Here is a 17,997-nt window from a genome sequence, read left to right as displayed (position 1 = left end):
AAGAACTCGAGAAGTAAAGAAAGAAAACCAGGATAATGTGAAAAATTGAAGGGCATGAATGTATTTTGGTCCTATGGTTTTCTTTTAATACTTGATTATGTTTTGTACGCAACTTAAATGAAAAATTTAAATAAAGAATAAAAAAAATAAAAATAAATTCCACACCCTCCTGTTCCTGGCTGAGTTCTTCCTGTTTATGAAAAAGGGACATAGTTTTAGTTTTTAGTTCATCAAACACGCAGAATTTTCACATCAACACTGTTGCAAATTGTTAACCAATAGAAAAGACTATCATTCTGATCCCAGCATTTTTCTTTCTTGTCCCAAAGGTTTTGGCCACTACTGTCTATTGATATGTGAAACACTTTCTAAACTCAGCAATTAGTGAGCAAAAATCAAGTTAACATCATTCATTTTGACTCCACAAATATGTACAATACTATACCTGGCTCAAGCTGGGCTCCACCAGTTCTTCCTGAGTGGAAGGGCCAGGTTGGGCATCGGAAGACTCATCGGGTGTGGAATGGAGCATAGAAGGACGCGTGGAAGGAAGAGTAGAGAGGGATTCTCTGACATCAGCCTGGTCTGCCAGAAAATGCATCCTGTCATAATACCACAGGGTGGGGACATAAACGTCATCTGCTGAAGCTCCAGATTGCATGGACTTCAGCACCTTGGTCCTCTCCCTCATATATGTACTCCTGAGGCTACCAATTTTCTTTTTTAAATAGTTGACGTCTGCCCTGGGGACCACCGGCTTCACAAACTCAACCAGTTGCAACATTGCTGCCTGCCTCTTTTGTCTGTTACTATATAATGGGTGTGTTGCTTGCCACAGGAAGGGCATGTCTCTGTATTTATCGATGAACAGAGGGAGGAAACTATGGTTGTTGAACCCGTCCATAATGTCTGCAAGACACAACACAAGACAAACCCTAATGTCAGTCTAAACTCCACTAATGCAGGCCTCAATCTAGAAGCAGTGTAGCCTAGTGATGTACCAAGTTCAAAATGTTACCTTTGCGTTTTATATACAGTGCACATGCGTGAAACTCCGCCTGCCCCTGACGTTCTTTCTAGACTATTCCCCGCCCCTTCGCTCCGGTGCAGTGGGGAGAGCACATGGCGGAGAGAACACAGGTGCGCACTAATAATAGTTCTAGTTCCACTAACTAGGAGGAGGGTGAGGAAAGCCTGGAGCCTGAAACGTCCCGATCTAGGAAGAGAAGATTTAAGGCCTCAAATATGTATTTTGGAGAGATGTTGGAGATGGTGGACATATTGAACAGGACCGACTATGATGGGAAGTATGGACCTTACCCAAACCCAAATATCAGAAAGGCCAAGATCATGACGAAAGTTGTGAAGAGTCTTCATACGAATTTTGGGGTACGAGGATCCAAGGATCAACTGAGAAAACGCTGGTCAGACCTGAAACTGAGGGAGCACGATCAGTACAGAAGGATCAAGCGTGTTCTTCAAAAAAGTAAGTAGTTGTCGTGTGTTCATATGATTATTATTGCTTGCATCCTGCTCCATGTGCTTTGAGTTCATGTTGTGCATTTTAAAATGGCCACTTTCAAGTTCATGGTTTCATTCGTTCATAGGAAACATCGTTCTGCAGATAAGTATTCTAGCTGAACACAGTGTCCCCAATAATGTTATGACCTTGAAGCTCGGCCAAAATAAACAATTGGATAACACTTCCAAACAATGTTTCATATTGTTAATTCTGCCCTCTGTGTGATAATTCTTTATTTTTTTCCATTCTCATAGGGGAGAGAAGACTCGGCAAGTATGAGGACACCAGGGACCACACCCCTCCCAAAGAAGGCCAACTTCCAAAAGCAGAAACAGAGGATCAGGAGGAGGAGGAGGAGGAAGGAGAGATCGTGGAGGTTGGGCAAATTGTCACCACAACAGGTGAGTGTTGGAGAACACAGCTTCCGGTAAGCTCATCAATGTATGTCACCATATTTTTATTACATGGTGTGTTTTTTTGCTTTGTTTTGTAGGTGATGTGGAAGAAGATTCCCGTTTTACCAGTGAAAGTGCCCAGATCCTGATTGGGGAGATAATGGGGTGCAATCGGGATTTGGAAAATATACAGCAAAATATCAATGATGTTAAAAATAAAATGAAGAACATCATTGATGTTTTGGGGAGAGTGTGAAACACACAAAACTAGATAGGGTTTTATTTTTGATATTTTACAACAACAATTTTGTATTTCTCGAAATTCCAAATTTGGAAGATGCACAGAGTGTGTAAACATGCGCTATCTCCCATCATGGGGATCAATGTACGTGTTTTGTGTAAAGTGTCTGAGATGAAGGGGTTGCAGCCCCAAAGCATGTACATTGATCACCCATGATGGGAGATAGCACATTTTGACACACTGTGTGCATCTTCCAAATTTGGATTTTTCAGGGGGTGACACCCCATGTGATGAAGACAATATCAGCCCAGTTTGTACATACTCATGTCTGATATTGTCTTCACTTTTCAAAGTTGAACTTTGTAAGTTGCTGTGTTCTGTATTTTACGGTTTGATACATGCCTGTTTACCCAAAAACACCAAGTAAACCAAATTTTGATCAAACTCTGTTTTTGAAACACACAATTTCTTGGTTTGTTGTAAAAACCTTTTCGAAATGCACATGTGAATGTGCTTGTATTAAAAAGTTTAATTATCAACAATGTGTGGCTTCCTTTTTCATTGCACCAAAAATGTATTTGGAGTAAAATTTAAGTTTGTGCTGAGGAGTGTGATTTACTAAAGGCAACTCCACTTTGCACTCCAAGTGCAGTTTCAGGTGTACTATTGCAGTGCACTTGTAGTGCATAGTGGATGTGCCTTTAGTAAAAAACACCCACAGTGAAGTGTAAATTTGGACAATCATGGCATTTTCCTGCCATGGTGCTGAAAATTATCACGATTTTGGTCAGTAATGCACTACATACATTAGTTACCAAAAAACAAGGTGTGTGTGTAGCAGACCCACAACATAATAAGATTATCTGAAGAAGAGACTGTCCCCTCATCTCGCTCTGAACTTGCCGCTCAGACATTGTCTGGCATATCAATGGCCCCCCTACCCACAAAGTAGTCCATGTATTGTGTTCTAACCTCACGGGCGCTTTGGGGGGGCAAGCCAGGATGAGCATGTTCAAGGCCCGTGAGGTTATCTTCATTTTCCAGCAAGTCTGCTTCTTGTTGGCCAACTGAGACCGCATATTTCACAGAAACTTTTTTCATAAAATTGTGCAGAACACAGCATGCCAGCACTATGTGATTCAGTTTGTATTCCGCCATGTGAATAGGCATAAGAAAAAGGCGGAACTGGCTGGCCAGTATACCAAAAGTGTTCTCCACCACTCTTTGGGCTCTGGACAGGCGGAAATTAAAAATCCTCTGGTCTGGGGTGAGGGTTCTCATGGGGAAAGGCCACATCAGATGGTTCACCAGGACAAACGCCTCATCCGTAACAAAGACGAATGGGAGTTCTTCCTGATTCTCCTCTGGGGGTGGCAAGCCCAGACTGCCACTCTGGAGACGCCAGTAGAACTCCATCCGTGCAAAGACTCCACCATCCAACATCCGTCCATTTTGCCCCACGTCCACATACAAAGTCATATGTCGCAGACACCACCGCCAACATCACGATACTATGAAACCCCTTATAATTATAATAGTACGACCCCGAGTTGGGTGGTGGGACGATGCGGACGTGCTTCCCATCTATTGCTCCTCCACAATTGGGAAAGTCCCAATGACTGGCAAAGTGGGAGGTAGTGATGAGCTTCGTGTTCGAGTCGAACGTACGTTCGACTCGAACATTGGCTGTTCGGCCGTTCAGCGAATTCCGAACGTTTGGGCCGTTCGCGTCAAAATTTGTGTGGCCCACAATGCACTGCGATGGCGCAGTGCATTGCTGGCTCATGATTGGCCAAGCATGCACTGTGACCCCGCATGCTTGGCCAATCACAGCGCCAGCAGCGAGGAGAGCCATGATTGGCCACAGGCATCCTGCCTGTGGCCAATCATAGCTCAGGCTGTGTAGTGCACGCCCCACACTATATAAAGCTGCCTTTGAGGCGGCCTCGTGTAGTGTGTTAGCATCTGAAGCAGTGGGTGTTCCGTGTACCTTCAACACAGTCCACACCGATCGTTTTTGGCTGATTTCCTATCTTGCTGCTGTGTAGTGGTTGTTGTCTGTGCCCTGACCGCAGTATACACCTGTCAAGAAGGTCAGCCCAGCCACCTGTCCGCTACTGAAGGTTCGGGCTGCAAAGCCCCTGTTATGAATGTCTGTCGGCGCACGCGGGTGCGCGTTAACGCAGGTGGGCGCACGCGGGTGCGCGCCAACGCAGGTGGGCGCACGCGGGTGCGCGCTAACATAGGTGGGCGCACGCGGGTACGCAGATGTCCTGGTGGGCGCACGCGGGTGCGCAGATGTCCTGATGGGCGCACGCGGGTGCGCGTTAATGCTATTGGGCGCACGCGGGTGCGCGCTGGTGTTGCTGGGCGCTCGCGGGTCCGCGGATCCGCGGGAGCGCGCGCGGGCGCGCGGGACCGCGCCGTGACGGCCCTTGGCGCCAAAGGGGTTACTTAAGGGGACCTGTTGCCTTGCCTCCTTGCTGTCCGGTCTACAGCGTTCCTGTCGTGACCCCTCTGCTCCTGCTTACTACTTGCTCGTTCCTGTGACCCGGCTTATCCTGACGACCCCTTGTTTGCTGCCTGCCTCTGACCCCGGCTTGTCTGACGATTCTTCTGCCTGCTGATTCGGTACCTACCTGCCTGCCTGTTCCTGACCCGGCTTGTTCACCACGTTATCCAGTCTGCTGTCCCTCCACGGTGCCAGTCTTCCGGTATCCTGCCTTACCTGCTTACGGGTCTGTCCACCCTCCACATAACCCTCCTACCTGAGAGAGAATCTGCTCAAAGACATACCAATACATGATAGCACATTAATTGTGACCATTGATGTTGAATCAATTTATACTAATCTTATACAACAGGACATCTTATTAACTACTAAAAGAGCCCTAGATTCCAAGTCTGACCCCAAAAGGGAAGAGAAGCAGTTCTTACTTGAGGCATTGGAGCTAGCAATGTCTAATAACTATTTTTGGCATGAGGGATCATGCTTTAAACAAGGTTAAGGGAGTAGCTATGGGATATGCTCCCAGTGTAGCAAATATATTAATGAGTCAATGAGAAGAGCATAGCATATTTGGGGTTCCCACAACTGAAATTTGTTTTATACAAACAGCACATTGATGATATTGTTATCCTTTGGAATGGTACAGTGGAGGCACCGGAAACATTTTTGAGTAACATCAATAATAATTGTTATGGATTAAAATTCACAGGAAACTGGAATTTGTGTGAAATTAGTTTCCTTGATTTGGTCTTGGTAAAAGCAAATGGGCGCATTCAAACCAAGATTTTTTTCAAGGGCACTGATAGAAATAGTTATATCCCCATGGCTAGCTGACACCATCCCAGGTGGTTTGGCTGGGTTCCAAAGGGTCAACTTAATGGAATCAGGCATAATTGTGACAATATGTTGGATTATTTACATCAGTCAGAGATTGTGGTTAATAAATTCAAAGAAAAAGGATATCAAGATCAGGACCTTAGGTCTATTCAATCACAGATTATGGAGATGGATAGAAAATTACTTTTGGAGGACAAACCCAAAAATAAATCAGACTTAGATTTCATAGCCTTTTTGACAAATTTTAGAAGAGATTACAAAAGTTTAGAGAAGACAGTTATGAAATACTGGCCATTACTGTTGAGAGACGGGACATTGTCAAAATTGCTGCCCAACCGCCCCAGGTTTATCTATCGACGTGCACCTAATTTAAGGAATAGACTAGCTCCTAATGTATTAAACCCTCCAAAGAAAGTTGATACGTTCTTGGATGTAACAGGGTTTTACTACTGGAAAAATTGTAAAGCATGTAAATTGACAAGGAATAATGCTAGAAAGGTATTGAATTTTACGTCATTCAGAACAGGGACTGAATACAGAATTGAGACATTCATTACATGCAAATCGACCCATGTAACCTTTCTTAGTTTTTACCCATGCGAGCTGCAATACGTACGATGTACTGAAAGAAATGTATGTACCTACATCAATGAACATCTAAACATCTAAACAATATTAAAAATGGGTTCCCAAAACATAGCCTTTCCAACCACTTCAGGACACATCATAATAAGGACCCTAGCGTGAAATTTTTTTGGGGGATTGACAAAATAGATACAGATTGAAGGGTAGGAAATATGACCCAGAAAATATCAAAAAAGGAAACCAAATGGATCTATGAATTAAACACACTCACGCCTGCGGGAATTAATGTAGATTTAGACCTAAATTTTATTTATCTAATTATTAGAAATCTGTGTTTGTGGAACAATATATTGTAAAAGGTAAATCCATTCTACTTGAATCAATACTCTTTTTTTCACCACTAGATGACTGTATTGGTAAAAGGTTTTTCTTTTATAATACTCACATACATCTGTTTCTTTTTTACCACAAGATGGCAGTATCTATAGATAAAATATAAGATATATTTTTTTTTTACTTTTTATAAATTAAAATTTAATTCATTTACCTGATTTAACCACTTAACAACCGCCCATTGCCGATTAACGGCTTCAGGGCGGTTGTTTAACTCTGAGAGGCGGTTAATTAACGGCCTCCCAGAATTCTGCTCTTGCGCGCCCCCTGGGGCGCGCACACGAGAGCATCCGTGACCGCTGGGTCCAGTGGACCCGGCGCATCACGAATCATGGTCAACGGCCGCTCATCGCGGCCGTTTACCACGTGATCGCTCCGTCAAATGACAGAGTGATCACTTGTAAACTAACCGGCGTCATGTTATGACGCCGGTTCCTCCCTCCCCCTCTTTGTACCGATCGGTACAGCGGAGGGGGAAGAGATCGGTGTCAGCAGCGATGTGGGCTGCATCTGCAGTGCCCACATCGCTGCTCACCGAAAATTAACCCCTCAATTCCCTGCCAATACTCTGCAATACCCTGCAACACTCTGCAATACCCTGCAACACTCCGCAATACCCTGCAACACTCTGCAATGCCCTGCAACACTCCACAATACCCTGCAATACTCTGCAATACTCTGCAACACCCTGCAACACTCTGCAATACCCTGCAACACTCTGCAACACTCTGCAACACTCTGCAACACCCTGCAACACTCTGCAACACTCTGCAATACCCTGCAACACTCCGCAACACCCTGCAACACTCTGCAATACCCTGCAACACTCTGCAACACCCTGCAACACTCTGCAATACCCTGCAACACTCCGCAATACTCTGCAACACTCCGCAATACTCTGCAACACTCCGCAACACTCTGCAATACTCTGCAACACTCTGCAACACCCTGCAACACTCCGCAATACCCTGCAACACTCCGCAATACCATGCAACACTCTGCAATACCCTGCAACACCCTGCAACACTCTGCAATACCCTGCAACACTCTGCAACACCCAGCAACACTCTGCAATGCTCTGCAACACTCTGCAATACCCTGCAACACTCTGCAATGCTCTGCAACACCCGCCAATACCCTGCAACACTCTGCAATGCTCTGCAACACCCGCCAATACCCTGCAATGCTCTGCAACACCCGCCAATACCCTGCAATGCTCTGCAACGCAATACTCTGCAACGCCATACTCTGAGATACCCAGCCATACTCTGAGATACCCAGCCATAGTCGGTGATACCCTGCAATACCCAGCCATAGACATTCCCCCCCCTCCCGCCGCCCTCTGGTGCTTCTACCGAATCGCTAATACGATCAAAGCCAGAATCTTTTTTTTTCCAGGCTTCCCAGCTTAGAGGTGAGATGTGGGGTCTTATTGACCCCACATCTCACTGTAAAGAGGACCTGTCATGCCATATTCCTATTACAAGGGATGTTTACATTCCTTGTAATAGGAATAAAAGTGATCAAAAAAAATATTTTTGTGGAAAAAAATGTCAAACTAAAATAAATAAAGTAAAATGAACAATAAAAAAAAATGTTTTTTTAAAGCGTCCCTGTCCCCATGTGCCCGCATGCAGAAGCGAACGCATACGTAAGTCCCGCCCACATATGAAAACGGTGTTCAAACCACACATGTGAGGTATCGTTGCGAGCGCAATACTCCTCTGTTACTCAAAACATATAACCAGTAAAAAAAAATTTAATCGTCGCCTATGGGGATTTTTAAGTAGCGACGTTTGGCGCCATTCCACGAGCGTGTGCAATTTTTAAGAGTGACATATTAGGTATCTATTTACTCAGCGTAACTTCATCTTTCACATTATGCAAAAATTGGGCTAATTTTACTGTTTTTTTTTTAAGCACAAAACTGTTTTTTTTCCAAAAAAAAGCATTCAAAAAATTACTGCGCAAATACCGTGCGAGATAAAAAGTTGCAAAGACCACCATTGTATTCTCCAGGGTGTTTGCTAAAAAAACATATATAATGTTTTGGGGTTCTATGTAATTTTCTAGCAAATAAATGATGATTTTTACATGTAGGAGAGAAATGTCAGAATTGTCCTGGGTGCTCCAGAACACCTGATGGTGCTCCCTGCATGTTAGGCCTCTGTATGTGGCCACACTGTGTAAAAGTCTCACACATGTGGTATCGCCATACTCGGGAGTAATAGCAGAATGTGTTTTGGGGTGTAATTTGTGGTATGCATACGCTGTGTGTGAGAAATAAACTGATAATATGACAATTTTGTGAAAAAAAAAAAGTAAAAAAAATCTTGATATTGCAAAGAATTGTGGGAAAAAAATGACAACTTCAAAAAACTCATCATGCCTCTTACTAAATACCTTGGAATGTCTTCTTTCCAAAAAGGGGTCATTTGGGGGGTATTTGTACTTTTATGGCATGTTAGGGTCTCAAGAATTGAAATAGGCCGTCAGTACTTCAGGTGTGATCAATTTTCAGATATTGGCACCATAGCTTGTGGACTCTATAACTTTCACAAAGACCAAATAATATCCACCAATTTGTACTTATTTTTACCAAAGATATGTAGTAGTATAAATTTTGGCCAAAATTTATGAAGAAAAAATTACTAATCTGCTAAATTTTCTAACAGAAACAAAGAAAAATTCATTTTTTTACAGAATTTTCTGTTTTTTTTCTTTTAGAGCACAAAAAATAAAAAAAACGAGCGGTGATTAAATACCACCAAAAGAAAGCTCTATTTGTGTGAAAAAAAGGACAACAATTTCATATAGGTCCAGTGTTGCATGACTGAGTAATTGTCATTCAAAATGCGAGAGCACCGAAAGCTGAAAATTGGTCTGGTTATTAAGGGTGTTTAAGTGCCCAGTGGTCAAGTGGTTAAATTCGTTTTTGTTGTCTTCTATACTTGTTGTATGATACATGCGTTTTTATTGTATATTATGCAAGGATTGAGCTAGATTGGATATGCTTATTTGGCGGACTTTTATAAATATGGAAGCGATGTATGAGATCACATGTGCCCTGATGACGGCAGAATGTGCTGTCGAAACGCGTAGCATAGCTTGAACATGATACGTCACTTCCGCCATTTGCAATGCAGCTGGAACGCTAACGGCGTATCCAACACATGGATGTTTAAGCTGCTATAGAAAAAAATATTTAATTCATTTTAAACAAATTCTTTGAATGAATTTCAATATACTTCACCATGGAAGCCCTTTTTTTCTTTGCTTTTTTACTCTTATCCCTGGATACCTGTTTGGATTGAAGCTGTGGACAGGACAATTTCCCCATTGGGATTTCCTATAAGCATTCATGATCACCTGTAATGGGTTTCAGGGGATCCTGATTGAATATCCATTTGGACTGGTGCTATGGCTGTGAGGATTTTCCATTGGCATTATTCACAGGTGTTTATGACTAGCTGTAGTGGGTGTCATGGGATTCTGCTGAGTAGTATGTGTGACAGGTGATGTTGTTGAAATATCTACTCTTTGTTGTTCACCAAGAACAGAACATGCACAACTTTGATCGGACACTTATTAGATATTTTGCATATTTCACCCACATTTTTACACAATACACATGTGTTTGCTGACACTGGTAGAAGCACTTTTAGCATTTGCACTTTAAATCAACAGTTGCTTTTTAATGTTTTTTGAGAGAACGCAGTTCAAATTAATTCAATTTTAATTGATTTTCTCTCAACTTATTTTAATTTACGAGCTGCTCTTATTGTTATATTATTGAATATTTGGTTTGTCATTTGCACAGGTTTGGTGGTGATTTATTACTTCCACACACATATCTTTATGTAATGTTTGCCTCCATAGGAGGTGCACACCCGCAGCAATGGACATTTTTGAATACATGAGTAACAGACCGACTGATACACGTGATGTTTTTTCATCAGCTGAGAATTTAGCACTTCAGGATTTGGATCATAATTTTAAATTGTTAAAAAATGTTATGGATAAAAAAAATTTGGGCTTGGTGGGATATTGCTACACTTGAAGAATATGTTAAATACAAAATGACACCTAGACATCTACATTGGGATATCAGCCTTAATGATGGGCTTGAATATTCTGATCTAGACATACAACGGTATAATTTTTGCAATGGGAGTGCACATAAATGATCAGAACTGATTATTTATAGAATACGAGCGAAATTAGAAATAATGGAGACAAAAATTATTAAACCTAAAAAATGTATTACACCTTTTAAGGATACTGCAGAATATAAAGAAAAAGAAACAATCAGGTGCAAAAACATTTAGAAAAATTAGATAAAGACACCAAATTAAAGTGATTAAAGAAAAGTCAAATATTATAAGTAAAATAGAGTGTATAAATGGCAGGAGGAATTGGTTGAAATAGGTTTGCCTCAATCTGTGGATTATTAATCAGAAAGGTTGGAATATATTCAGCCTTCAGCCATTACCACATGTTCCACCTCGGGTTGGGGAGGATTGGGGTGACCACCTGACCCCTCCACTCGGGGTAACAGAAATAATCGGTAAGGAGTTGGGGGTAAGGGAGCGATGGCAAACTCCAGTGCCCCATCATAACCCACTCCCAATAGCAACCACTATGAAAATAACAATTGTGTGGGTTATGAAGTACCTATACAAAATAGTTTTCAGCCCCTATACCAAGATGAGGACTCTCAGAGAGGCCACCAACCCTATAGTGGTTTTCAGAGGAGGGGGCATGGAGATCCACCTACAAAGGGAGGTTGGAACCCAAACAGGGGATATTCTGGTCAGAGAGGGAAATGGAGGGGAAGAGGGAGGGATGGTCCACCCAATCCACCTTGGTACAATCAATACCAGGGAACCCATTATGGCCTGAAGGCGGCTCTACATTGGCAACAATGGGAGGCACCTATCTGGCAACAACAAGGAGCACAAAGAAACAAGACTGTGGAAAGAGAGGAAGAATAAAAAGAAAGACAGAGTAGTGTTAAAAAGGGTTTTCAATTTGAGTGATGAGGGTTCTTGATTTAGGTGTAAAGTATGCCCCAGATAGGGGACTGAATAAAATTGAGGCTTTTATTGATACAGAAAAAATTGTTAGTTGATTAAACATTAAAAGGCATTTTGCCGAAAAGCCTGTTATGGATATTCAAACCACGGAACATGAATACCAGGACAGAGAGTTGAGAAATCGATCAGTGTTTAATTCTTAAGTCATCTAATCATTTCCTGGGGACGTTTAAAAGCTTGGTTGAGCAAGACATTAGATTGATAAACACTAAAAGGGGAAATAGGAAAGGCAGCATCCAAAAAGGAAAAGAGGCATTAGAAAAAAGAAAAAAATATAGCCATTTGTCTGGCAGATAAAGGTGGGGGTATTGTGGTTTTAAAAAGAGGATTATATTAGAGAACTTAATAGGTTGGTAGGTGACACCAATACCTATAAGAAAATTAAAGGTGACCCACTAAAAAACTTAAAACCTCCTTAAAAGACATTGTACAAAAGGCTAAAGAAATATGCATTGTTACTTAAAAAGAGGCTAGCTACCTCTTTCCTGATGCTCCAAAGCATCTTTTTATCTATCAATTGCTGAAAATACATAAAATTCTGAATTCCCACCGGTAAGAACAATTATCGGTGGTATAAATTCCATCTTTTCTACAATAGGCAAATATGTTGATTATTTTTTAACAGTCTATTGTTCAAACATAACCCTCCTACCTGAGAGAGACTCTGCTTAAAGACATACCAATACATGATAGCACATTAATTGTGACCATTGATGTTTAATCAATTTATACTAATCTTATACAACAGGACATCTTATTAACTACTAAAAGAGCCCTAGATTCCAAGTCTGACCCCAAAAGGGAAGAGAAGCAGTTCCTGCTTGAGGCATTGGAGCTAGCAATGTCGAAAAACTATTTTTGGCATGAGGGATCATGCTCTAAACAGGTCAAGGGAGTGTCTATGGGAGCCTCATATGCTCCCAGCGTAGCAAATATATTAATGAGTCAATGGGAAGAGCATAGCATATTTGGGGTTCCCATAACTGAAATTTGTTTTATACAAATGGCACATTGATGATATTGTAATCCTTTGGAATGGTACAGTGGAGGCACCGGAAACATTTTTGAGTAACATAAATAACAATTGTTATGAATTAAAATTCATAGGAAACTGGGATTTCCGTAAAATTTGTTTCCTTGATTTGGTCTTGGTAAAAGCAAATGGGCGAATTCAAACTAAGATTTTTTTCAAGGGCATTGATAGAAATAGTTATATCCCCATGGCTAGCTGACACCATCCCAGGTGGTTTGGCTGGGTTCCAAAGGGTCAACTTAATGGAATCAGGCATAATTGTGACAATATGTTGGATTATTTACATCAGTCAGAGATTGTGGTTAATAAATTCAAAGAAAGAGGATATCAAGATCAGGAACTTAGGTCTATTCAATCACAGATTATGGAGATGGATAGAAAATTACTTTTGGAGGACAAACCTAAATAGAAATCAGACTTAGATTTCATAGCCTGTTTGACTAATTTTAGCTGAGATTACAAAAGTTTAGAGAAGATAGTTATGAAATATTGGCCATTACTGTTGAGAGACAGGACATTGTCAAAATTGCTGCCCAACCCCCCCCCCCCCCCCGGGTTTATCTATCGATGTGCACCTAATTTAATGTATTAAACCCTTCAAAGAAAGTTGGTAAGTTCTTGGGTGTAACAGGGTTTTACTACTGGAAAAAATGTAAAGCATGTAAATTGACGAGGAATAATGCTAGAAAGGTGTTGAATTTTACGTCACTCAGCTCAGGGATTGAATACAAAATCGAGACATTCGTTACATGCAAATCGACTCATGTAACCTATCTTAGTTTTTGCCCATGCGAGCTGCAAGACGTACGACGTACTGAAATAAATTTATGTACCCACATCAATGAACATCTATACAGTATTAAAAATGGGTACCCAAAACATAGCCTTTCCAACGACTTCAGGACAAATCATAATAAGGACCCTAGCGTGAAATTTTTTTTCGGGATTGACAAAATAGATACAGATTGAAGGGTAGGAAATATGACCCAGAAAATATAAAAAAAGGAAACCAAATGGATCTATGAATTAAACACACTCACGCGTGCGGCAATTAATGTAGATTTAGACCTAAATTTTATTTATCTAATCATTAGAAATCTGTGTTTGTGGACCAATATATTGTAAAAGGTAAATCCATTCTACTTGAATCAATCCTCTTTTTTTCACCACTAGATGACTGTATTGGTAAGAGGTTTTTCTTTTATAATACTCACATACATCTGTTTCTTTTTTACCACAAGATGGCAGTATCCATAGATAAAATATAAGATATATATATATTTTTTTACTTTTTATAAATTTAAATTTAATTCATTTACCTGATTTAAATTTGTTTTTGTTGTCTTCTATACTTGTTGTATGATACATGCGTTTTTATTGTATATTATGCAAGGAGTGAACTAGATTGGATATCCTTATTTGGCAGACTTTTATAAATATGGAAGCGATGTATGAGATCCCATGTGCCCTGATGACGGCAGAATGTGCTGACGAAACGCGTAGCATAGCTTGAGCATGATACGTCACTTCCGCCATTTGCAATGCAGCTGGAACGCTAACAGCATATCCAACACATGGATGTTTAAGCTGCTATGGAGATTTGTTTTTAATTCATTTATAACTAATTCTTTGAATGAATTTCAATATACTTAACCATGGAAGCAATTTTTTTCTTTTTTTTTCCTCTTATCCCTTGGATACCTGTTTGGATTGAAACTGTGGACATGACAATTTCCCCATTGGGATTTCCTATAAGCATTTATGATTACCTGTAATGGATTTAAGGGGATCCTGATTGAATAACCATTTGGACTGGTTCTGTGGCTGTGAGGATTTTCCATTGGCATTATTCACAGAAGTTTATGACTAGCTGTAGTGGGTGTCATGGGATTCTGCTCAGTAGTATGTGTGACCGGTGATGGTGGTGGAATATCTACTCTTTGTTGTTCACCAAGAACAGAACATGCACAACTTTGTTCGGACACTTATTAGATATTTTGCATATTTTACCCACAATTTTACACAATACACATGTGTTTGCTGACACTGGTAGAAGCACTTTTAGCATTTGCACTTTAAATCAAAATTTTCTTTAAAATTTTTTTTGAGAGAGCGCAGTTCAAATTAATTCAATTTTATTTGATTTTCTCTCAACTTATTTTAATTTACGAGCTGCTCTTATTGTTAGAGAGGGAAATGGAGGGGAAGAGGGAGGGATGGTCCACCCAATCCACCTTGGTACAATCAATACCAGGAAACCCATTATGGCCAGCAGGCGGCTCCACATTGGCAACAATGAGAGGCACCTATCTGGCAACAACAATGAGCACAAAGAAACAACACAGTGCAAAGAGAGGAAGAAGGAATAATAAAAAGAAAGAGAGAGTAGTGTTAAAAGGTGTTTTCAATTTGAGTGATGAGAGCTATGGATTTAGGTGTAATTATGTAACTATCCATCTCCATAGATTTCCTATAATTTTAGCCGAGATTACAAAAGTTTAGAGAAGATAGTTGTGAAATATTGGCCATTACTGTTGAGAGACAGGACATTGTCAAAATTGCTGCCCAACCGCCCCAGGTTTATCTATTGACGTGCACCTAATTTAAGGAATAGACTAGCTCCTAATGTATTAAACCCTCCAAAGAAAGTCGGTACGTTCTTGGATGTAACAGGGTTTTACTACTGGAAAAAATGTAAAGCATGTAAATTGACAAGGAATAATGCTAGAAAGGTATTGAATTTTACGTCATTCAGCACAGGCACTGAATACAAAATCGAGACATTCATTACATGCAAATCGACCCATGTAACCTATCTTAGTTTTTGCCCATGCGAGCTGCAATACGTATGACGTACTGAAAGAAATGTATGTACCCACATCAATGAACATCTAACAATATTAAAAATAGGTTCCCAAAACATAGCCTTTCCAACCACTTCAGGACATGTCATAATAAGGACCCTAGCATGAATTTTTTTTGGGGGATTGACAAAATAGATACAGATTGAAGGGGAGGAAATATGACCCAGAAAATATCAAAAAATGAAACCAAATTGATCTATGAATTAAACACACTCATGCCTGTGTAAATTAATGTAGATTTAGACCTAAATTTTATTTATCTAATCATTAGAAATCTGTGTTTGTGGATATATATTGTAAAAGGTAAATCCATTCTACTTGAATCAATCCTCTTTTTTTCACCACTAGATGACTGTATTGGTAAAAGGTTTTGCTTTTATAATACTCACATACATGTGTTTCTTTTTTACCACAAGATGGCAGTATCCATAGATAAAATATAAGATATATATATTTTTTTTTTACTGTTTATAAATTAAAATTTAATTCATTTACCTGATTTAAATTTGTTTTTGTTGTCTTCTATACTTATTGCATGATACATGTGTTTTTATTGTATATTATGCAAGGATTGAAATAGATTGGATATCCTTATTTGGCAGACTTTTATAAATATGGAAGCGATGTCTGAGATCACATGTGCCCTGATGACGGCAGAATGTGCTGAAGAAACGCGTAGCATAGCTTGAGCATGATACGTCACTTCCACCATTTGCAATGCAGCTGAAACGCTAATGGCGTATCCAACACATGGATGTTTAAGCTGCTATGGAAATTTATTTTTCATTCATTTTAAACGAATTCTTTGAATGAATTCCAATATACTTCACCATGGAAGCCCTTTTTTTCTTTGCTTTTTTCCTCTTATCCCTGGATACCTGTTTGGATTGAAGCTGTGGACATGACAATTTCCCCATTGGGATTTCCTATAAGCATTCATGATCACCTGTTCAGTGGATCCTGATTGAATATCCATTTGGACTGGTGCTGTGGCTGTGAGGATTTTCCATTGGCATTATTCACAGGTGTTTATGACTAGCTGTAGTGGGTGTCATGGGATTCTGCTGAGCAGTATGTGTGACAGGTGATGGTGGTGGAATATCTACTCTTTGTTGTTCACCAAGAACAGAACATGCTCAACTTTGATTGGACACTTATTAGATATTTTCCATATTTTACCCACATTTTTACACAATACACATGTGTTTGCTGACACTGGTAGAAGCACTTTTAGCATTTGCACTTTAACCACTTACAGACCGGACCATTTTGCTGGTCAAAGACCAGACCACTTTTTGCGATTCGACACTGCGTCACTTTAACTGACAATTGCGCGGTCGTGCGACGTGGCTCCCAACCAAAATTGACGTCCTTTTTTTCCCACAAATAGAGCTTTCTTTTGGTGGTATTTGGTCACCCCTGCAGTTCTTATTTTTTGCACTATAAACAAAAATAGAGCGACAATTTTGAAAAAAACGCATTATTTTTTACTTTTTGTTATAATAAATATCCCCCAAAAATATATAAAAAAAAAATTTTCCCTCAGTTTAGGCCGATACGTATTCTTCTACATATTTTTGGTAAAAAAATCGCAATAAGCGATTATTGATTGGTTTGCGCAAAAGTTATAGTGTTTACAAAATAGGGATAGTTTTATAGCATTTTTATTAATAATTTTTTATTATTTTTTTTTACTAGTAATGGCGGTGATCAGCGATTTTTATTGTGACTGCGACATTGTGGGGGACCCATCGGACATTTTTGACACATTTTTGGGACCATTGTCATTTATACACTAATCACTGCTATATAAATGCAGTGATTCCTGTGTAAATTACACTGGCAGTGAAGGGGTTAACCAGTGGGTGGCAGTGTAGGGGGTTAAGTGCTCCTAGGGGGGTGTTACTAACTGTGGGGGGGTTGGGTTTTCATTTAGTGAACACTGATCTCTGCTCCAATCACATGGAGCAGAGATCAGCATCACTAGTTGCTAGGCAGAATGGAGAAATGCTGTTTACACAGCATTTCCTCCATTCAGCCATCCCGTGAGACGATCGCGGGGATGCCCGTGGCGATCGAGTCTGCGGGTCCCGCGACCGGACCAGCAAGGGAGCACGCCGCCGGCGGTGCAATCCCAATGGCAGGCCGGCATTGAAGATTGGACGTACCTGTACGCCGATATGCCTGCCCGTGCCATTCTGACGACGTACATCATCGTGCGCTGGTCGGAAACCGGTTAAATCAACATTTTCTTTTTAAATTTTTTTGAGAGAGCACAGTTCAAATTAATTCAATTTTAATTGATTTTCTCTCAACTTATTTTCATTTACGAGCTGCTCTTATTGTTATATTATTGAATATTTGGTTTGTCATTTGCACAGCTTTGGTGGTGATTTATTACTTCCACACACATATCTTTATGTAATGTTTGCCTCCATAGGAGGTGCACACCCGCAGCAATGGACATTTTTGAATACATGAGTAACAGACCGACTGATACACATGATGTTTTTTCATCAGCT

The sequence above is a fragment of the Lithobates pipiens genome, unplaced genomic scaffold, assembly GCF_037356315.1.
Source record: "Lithobates pipiens isolate NorthernLeopardFrog02 unplaced genomic scaffold, aLitPip1_a1.2 Scaffold_16, whole genome shotgun sequence".
NCBI lineage: Eukaryota > Metazoa > Chordata > Amphibia > Anura > Ranidae > Lithobates > Lithobates pipiens.
The sequence above is the reverse complement of the archived record's forward strand: the minus strand, read 5'-3'. Positions refer to the sequence as shown.